This window comes from Corticium candelabrum, chromosome 1 (genome assembly GCF_963422355.1).
Source record: "Corticium candelabrum chromosome 1, ooCorCand1.1, whole genome shotgun sequence".
Classification (NCBI taxonomy): Eukaryota; Metazoa; Porifera; class Homoscleromorpha; order Homosclerophorida; family Plakinidae; genus Corticium; species Corticium candelabrum.
In genome coordinates, this window is record NC_085085.1 from 3,519,575 (window position 1) to 3,527,926 (window position 8,352).

Sequence of the window (8,352 nt, forward strand, 5' to 3'; positions counted from 1 at the left end):
AGCAGAACTAACATTGCCCCATGTAAAAACATACATACTTATACATATACGCACATATATGCAATTAGCAGTATAATATTCAAACATAAACTTATGATCTGTGCTCTCACCATCACAGAATGCTCACTACGCTCTTGCAGGACTGTTGCGTCTGCAACCATTTTCGGTTATGTTAGTAGCCATATCGACTTCCACTGCCACTCATGCATCGAATTCAGTACCAAAAAGTGATATCGTATTACGTAGTGGTGCAGAACGTTGAGCGATACGAAGTGTACCCTTTTGCATGATATCTACGAGTGCTTTCCTAGAGAATAGTTTGTTGTCAAATTGAAGATACGTGCGTTAGTGGACAGGACGGTGTCAAATCATGTCTATGCATAGGTGGATGTATTGTAGTATACTGTGGCATGGTCGACAGCTGTGCACTCATGCACATCTGACAATGCAAGGGCTCGTTTGTATGTCGGAGGCACGGAGTTGGAAAAGCTGTTTAAGCTGCAGAATGACCGTGTTCTCATTCCTAACAGACACTAAGGTCCACTTTTTGGTTCCATGTAATTAAGTTATGCAAAATGTCACGTGACTATAACAAAATAAATAAATAAATAATTAATTAACATACATTTGTGTAAATTTAGGATCCTTCCATTTGCATAGTTTAATTAAGCAATACAATTCTAGATATCGTAAGCACAGAATTTTTTTTATGTGGGGAACGACAAATTTAAAGTCAGAATTAGTAGAGCTCCCTGTTAATTAACGCATAAAATCACGTGATCATATAGATACCACACAAATTTTGGAACATTCAATTTGCGCAGATCATAAAGTCTATTATTCTGCTATCGGTGACAGCGACTACCCATAGCTATAAACTAACTTTGCTACAGCACAGCACTAAAGATCAAAACGTCAAAACTAAAAGTGCTAACACACATTCATTAAGCTCTGCTGCACGCTCATTCAGCAATTGCAAATCTTTCGCTCTATTAACGGATGAAAATGTGATAGAGATCACGATTCCTGCAACTTCCACTAGACGAGGTCTGAGCCCTGTATTGTTCAGCACGAACCCAATATTGTGGATCAAGTAAGTGGCCACCTTGTGTGTCTTTCTCTGCAAACAGCAATGGTGTTAACCTTAGAATCAATAAGAATGTTGCAAACCTAACCATTCCAGACTTCTGCGTACCAAGCGTACCTGCCGGAAGCCACCGCTCCAGCAATAAAGGCTCGATCTTCCTGTTACAATTGATAATTCCCTTTGATCATTCCAATTACAATAGGAATACTAAAGTGTAGTTACCCAGCTGAGGGACATAGGTCTGCCGCTGGAAATTTCTTTGCCATAGTATGAACTCTAAAAGAGATAAAAATTAGAATCTTTGCTTTGTAATATATCACCAATACTAACCGAAGGTCCACAACCACGCAGTGTACCACTGAGTCCTTTGTCTGTGAACTGAGTAAAGCTAAGTCCTGATGTCGCAGTCTTATCGAAGTACATCTTGATCAACGGGCATCACCATGCTGCTGTGGCGACTAATTGTACGTCGACTAAGTGTACTCGCGACTAACCCACGCCGAGATACGGTAGACGGCAAATAAACATTCTCGCATTGTCGTTACGTAGATAGTGAACGGATGCTAGCCCAGTGAGAGTCCCTTCGAAAATTAAATCGGGGGCGTCGGAAGTAAAATCACATTGGTTCGTCCTAACGCGCGCTATATAGGCGTTGCCAAACTTATAAGACACTAATTCCATTATCAACTAAAAGCAAAATCCTCACACGTATAACTTACTTTCACATGCATAACCTCTTACTCAGTCTTAAAATTACCAAAGATGCGGAGGCGGTGTTCGCTGCCACTCACAAACTTGTTGCCAATGATATCTAAGTCTAAAGGATCAAGTCTCTCTTTGTGCATATGCAACAGCATAACATGATTTAGCCTAGGCTGCTCCATGGTGCTCCTTAAGTATGTCTTGAGCCGTCTCATAGAAGAAAAGCTACGCTCACTGGTGGCATTGGTTGAAGGCATTGGCACTTGGCCGCTGTCCTCTAAAGCCAAAACTTGGTAAGCAAGGAAACGCATATTTTGTAGAACCCTTCTAAACATGGCCCTGTTCACCGCTTTTTCGTTCTTGTGCTGAGTGCTGAGTAACTCTCCAACATCAAGACCATAGTCCCGGGAATGCATGCCGCACATGGCCTCCCTATTGCCAGTGCCGGTCACATGTTTCTTGAAAGCCGCCATCCCATCCCTCCAGCAAGAAAATCCTTTACTAATGAATGCAACGTCTCTCTTGGTGCTTGCCAAAATCCTTTTTTCATGCTCAGCTGTCATGCAGAAGTGGCAGAAGGCAGCATCCATGTGAACGTCGTAGTGTAGCCAGTCATACTGTTCACACCACTCTACTCTGAAGGATCGTGTCTTTCCCGTCGACCCAAAAGTGCTATTAGGACACTAATGACTTCGCAGGATGAAACTTGGCCGGTAGTACGCCGGATTCACGGATCTGCAGACAGCCATGACGAACGGTAGGTGTGACTATCACGTGGGTCTAGATTGTCTGTACATCGAGGCAAGATTGCTTGTCTTTTATCTAATGTGTTTAACTCTTCATGTTCTTCTTGTCAAGATAGGAACAAAGAAACAAAATGATAAATAATTCATTGCCAAATTTATTTAATCACCTATACCTTGAACCGAAGTTTGTGCCACTATGCAGCTGGCGAAGTTGACTTTCTGAATATTGGTCCATCCCAGGACGGACAAAACCGATCGGTTCCGACGACCCTGTGTATGTTACTACTCTGTATTGTCGTTAGAGGTTCTTGAATACTGTACTGCCCAGATTTAACGGGACTTCTTCCTGCCTTACTGTCACCTCTTTAGCATCACTAACCAAGAACATGTTCTGCTGTTGAGATCTATATTCATTCTCTCTATGCCAAGAATTCGTTCTCCTCGATACGTTCCTCTTTCGAGGTTTTCTTTCTCCATAAAGAGCTAATCAACTTTTTCTAGTCGATTAGGTTATGGGCTTAGTCGGGTGCATGAACCATCAAGCAAGCACGTGCATGCCATGGCAAACACACCATTAAAGACCCATTGCAATGACAACAGCTCATACATACAGCCCAGATATACTACTACACTGTAAACCAGTTGACTTGTGTGACGTTACTGGTCTGCCAAAGCGGTAAATTCCAAACGAGAAATTTTTATTTGTTTCCAAAATTACTTTAATTTTTTGTAAGACCGTCGCCAAGAATCCTACAGGCTCGTATATACAGACTTCCTGCTATTTGGCAATAGCAAACTAAACCACTACAGGTCTAGTACCAGATATATGGCAGTGTAGAAACTACTAGTGGTTGGACATCGGACATTGTCCTACTAAATAATGAAAATGGCTAGTTGCATCAGACTCATCACCACTAAAACATTTTAGTCAATGTTAGCGGACCAATCTATGGACGGTGCTAAAATTGTGGCCTCAAATCGGTCTCCGGAGAACTTAATATATTGATACTGATATTAGCAAATTGACCAAGTTGAAACTTGAAAAACTGGTACACATAGACCCTTAGATCAATTATTTTAAAATGCTCTATACATTGTTTACTGTTTATATGCAGCTCTTAGACTTGTGTTGCACTGACTTTATCAAATTTCGACACGAGATCAACGAATTGAACATCATAAATGTATATGGTATTTACGCATTCATGCTGTACATGCTGATTGCTATTACCCGCTGATGTCTGTGTATTTCAAACACGTGCACTTAGCATCTAGCTAGTCGAGTAACTCACATGATCTGAACTCTGCACACATTCCATAGCACTTTTCCCCCCTCCCCCCTACAATTCCAGTTCTAGAACTAGTATTAGAACGCACCCATACTTAGCAAATATTATATTTAAATCTATACATATATATATATATATATATATATATATATATATATATATATATTACTATGTGATACCTACTATCAAAATTAACCTGCTTCAGATTGCGGTTCGCTTATAGAACAGACGCGCATTTCAAACCACGCCTACAAGTATCAATACGCTGGCGCTCCTTTCAGGCAAATCCTAGAACCAATTCTGATTTCCTTCGTCTCGGCGACAAAAAACAAACTCACTTTCAATTGGAACTTCGTAGGCAGAACACAAAGGCGTAGCTATGGGTGGACCTGGGGGCACAGGCCTCCCCAAATTTGGTTTATACAACATCAATATCTAATACTGTTACGGTTGCTTGGGTGTACAGTATATGCTACTGGATAATTGATGTTTTCATAGCTACGTATAGCGCGTGTTGCATAACAGTAAATTGCACTGGGAGAGGGAGCTAGAATGTTCTATACAATATGCACGATATGTCAACCGATTTCGGTGACGCTCTTCAATCAATGTGTATACTAAATACATCCATTCATGTTTTTCTGTGTGTTTTAGAGGAGTGTTAGAACTATATGAACGTTTACCTTACAATCGTATATACGTACATCAATTAAGCTAGATACTATTGTCACATTAACTAACATATAGTTAAGTCTTTCTTTCTGTGAGTGGTCACCAGTAGCTAGTAATGTCTTGTTTTATATTTCTTCTCATCAGCTCTATTTTTGCCTAAATACAGCCACTCTAGCTTTTGCTTGGAATTTCCCTCTCTTAATTAACTCCTCCAATACGTTGTGATTATAAAATGGCAATTAATACCGTTTTAGCAGAACAAACATCGCTCCCTGTAAATACATACATACTTACACATATACACACATTTATGTAATTAGCAGTATAATATTCAAACATAAACTTAGGATTTATGCCCCCCATCACAGAATTCTGGCTTCGCCCTTGCAGGGCTGTTGCGTCTGCAACTATTTTCGTTTATGTTAGTAGCCATATCTGCTTCCACTGCCACTTATGCATCGAATTCAGTAAATAAAAAGAAATATTGTATTGCGTACTGGTGCAGAACGTTGAGCGATATGAAATGTACCCTTGTGCATGATAGCTACGAGTGCTTTCTAGAGAATAGTTCTGTTATATTGAAGATACGTGCGTTAGTAGGCAGGACTGTGTCAAATCATGTCCATGCATAGATGAATGTATTGTAGTGTGGCATGGTCGACAGCTGTGCAGTCGTGCACATCTGACAATGCAACGGCTCGTTAGCATGTCGGAGGCACGCTGTTGGAAAAGCTGCATGAGCTGCACGTATCAGAATAACCGTGTTCTCATTCCTGACAGATACTAAGGTCCACAATTTGGTTCAATGTAATTAGGTTATGCCAAATTTCACGTGACTATAATAAATAAATAATTAATTAATTAACAACAATTGTCTAAGTTTAGAATATTTCAATTTGCGCAGTTTAATTAAGCAATATAATTCTAGATAACATAAGCACAGAATTCTTTCTAAGTGGATAACCACAAATTTAAAGTGAGAATTAGTAGGACTCTCTGTTAATTAGTGCGTGAAATCACGTAATCATATAGATACCACACAAATTTCGGAGCATTCAATTTGCGCAGGTCATAAAGTTTAGTATTCTGCTATCAGCGAAAGCGAACACCCATAGCTAGAAACTAACATTTTTTGCTACAGCACAGCACTACAGATCAAAACGTCAAAACTGAAAGTGCTAACACACAGTCATTGAGCCCTGCTGCACGCTCATTCAGCAATTGCAAATCTTTCGCTCTATTAACGGATGAAAATGTGATAGAGACCACGATTCCTGCAACTTCCACTAGACGAGGTCTGAGCATAATATCGTTCAGCACGAACCCAATATTGTGGATCAAGTAAGTGGCCACCTTGTGTGTCTTTCTCTGCAAAAAGCAATGGTGTTAACCTTATACTCAATAAAAATGTTACAAACCTAACCATTCCAGACTTCTCCGTACCAAGCGCAGCTGGACACCGCTCCAGCAACAAAGGCTTTATCTTCCTGTTACAATTAATAATTTCCTTTCATCATTATATTTACAATAGAAATGCTAAAGTGTAGTTACCCAGGTGAGGGACATAGGTCTGCCGCTGGAAATTTCTATGCCATAGTATGAACTCTAAAAGAGATAAAAATTAGAATCTTTGCTTTGTAATATATCACCAATACTAACCGAAGAACAACCACGCAGTGTACCACTGAGTCCTTTGTCTATGAACTGAGTAAAACTAAGTCCTGATGTCGCAGTCTTATCGAAGTACATCTTGATCAACGACGTCTTACCTAAAACATTAAATAGAATCATTAAAAGCGCGTATCCAGATGGGGTTCAGGGGGTTACAATCCCCTTTTCCATTAAGCTTAGTTCAGCACCAAGAAAAGGAGTGCATAGCCTCGTATACCCAGACGTATATCAAGATAATTGGGGTATGTGATGGCGGATAGCCTTGCACACCTAATCTGGTCAGATTGCACAAACATTGTTTAGATTTTACTACCACAGATGGACTCTTTGAACTTCTCTCAATAATTAATTTTTTAATTAACATATAATATTTCTATTTAGTAGTATTTTATTATGTATATATTTGTTTGTTTGTTTGTGTGCATACTCTATATGTACTTGCACCAAATTTCTGTGTGTGACAACAACAAAACAATAACAAAATGCATAATAGACCATTTTTGTATACGTAACAGCCATTCTATAGATTTGTATAGCTAAGTTAATTCCACAAGTGATTGCATTATTTCACATACGTGTGTATAGTCACCCTCATTCCAACAAATTAGTAGTCAACTTTCAGTAATAAATAATTTTATTAGAAGAGAGAAGACTATGATCTAGTCAATCATTTAGTTAATTAGTGCTCTAGGACTCCTACTGGATCAACACCCTCTTATTAAACTTTCCTGACTTGCGGGCCTGCATTATTAATTAAATAACGCGGTGATGGAAAGTTTTGGTGTTGCATTATATGACCGTTGAATTAAATGCTCAACTTACTTGTGTAGTCTCTGTATCCAGTCAGCATCACTTCCCCGTATCCTACATTGCTTGCTTCTATGGCCTGAAATACGTCATACGCCAGACGCTTATTTGCATTTCCTGGGTCTAGACTGGTGATGTGTGCAGTCGATCTATCACCCTTCTGCATGTTGTTGTTACCAGTATAGTCATCACGACTCGAGTAGATGAGATTCCAGCCACCACCAAATGAATCCATGTCACAATATATCTGAAATTCATCACCAGGTGTCTACAACAAATAGACGCCACATCACTCGAGTCAAACAAAACATTCTAGAAAAATGTATACATGGCTAGGATTGATCCAGCGAATAGAAGAGTTGGCTGTTTGTCCATGTAGTAACATATAGTCTCGAATGCTTTTGCATGTTTGTCCTGCATCGTCCCTGCTAGACCCATCCTTTCCATAGGCATCTCTATGGCAAAGCCTGTAGACAAATTTTGGTATATATACCAAGTAATTCAAACAGAATCTGACCAAATATCATATCTGTGGACATGCGTTCGTGCTTGAGCATGCTCATACGTTCACACCATACAAACTCAAATTATTCAAAAGTGCGCATGCGCTACACAAAAGTTGACCTTGTTGCTATCGATGTCAGATTGTCTTGTAGTTGTTTTAGTGCGTTGTCCTGATTACTAAACCTTAGAGAAAAAGCTAGTTAATGACATGAAATAGTCGATCAACTGTATAGAGTGAAGAGACTGACATGTTTACTAGAGAAGTGATATTTGTTACAAGTTCTTGAACTAATTTGTCATCATTTGGTTGTCCCATAATTATAGTTAGCAAGTCTGAGCCGTGTTGAGCTAAAGCTGTTATGTTGTTTCTGAAATCCGTCAAGGTCTGATTGTTCCTTAGTTGCTCAGCCAATTTCGCACCTTGTTGAGCCATGATGTAAGGCAATGCATTAGGACTGACACCCTGTTGTAAGACAAACAACCATAACAAACAGTATAACACATAAAGGAGTAGGAATGAATATACAGAACACAGTAATTGTTTGCTCATATAGTCTAAGTGTCCAATTCAGCTGACCGAGATGGATCAGTACTAACTATGCAGCTCTAACTGCGAATACAGCAACAATGCTAGCAGACTTACGCTGCATGAGCCTTGTACAGATGGTGCAGCCAGCAGGAAAGCGGCCACAGCCGTGAAGAAATAGCAACTTGTCACCATGTGCATGACGGTTGCTAACTGGATCAAGGAAGTCACAGAGTGGAGTGAATACGTAACGTCTGCTAGTCTGCCGAGTCCTAGAAAACAGAACAGCAATTCCAGGTAACGTCAACAACTCGAGGTAAAGCTTCTCGGCTCTGAACAAACCGGATC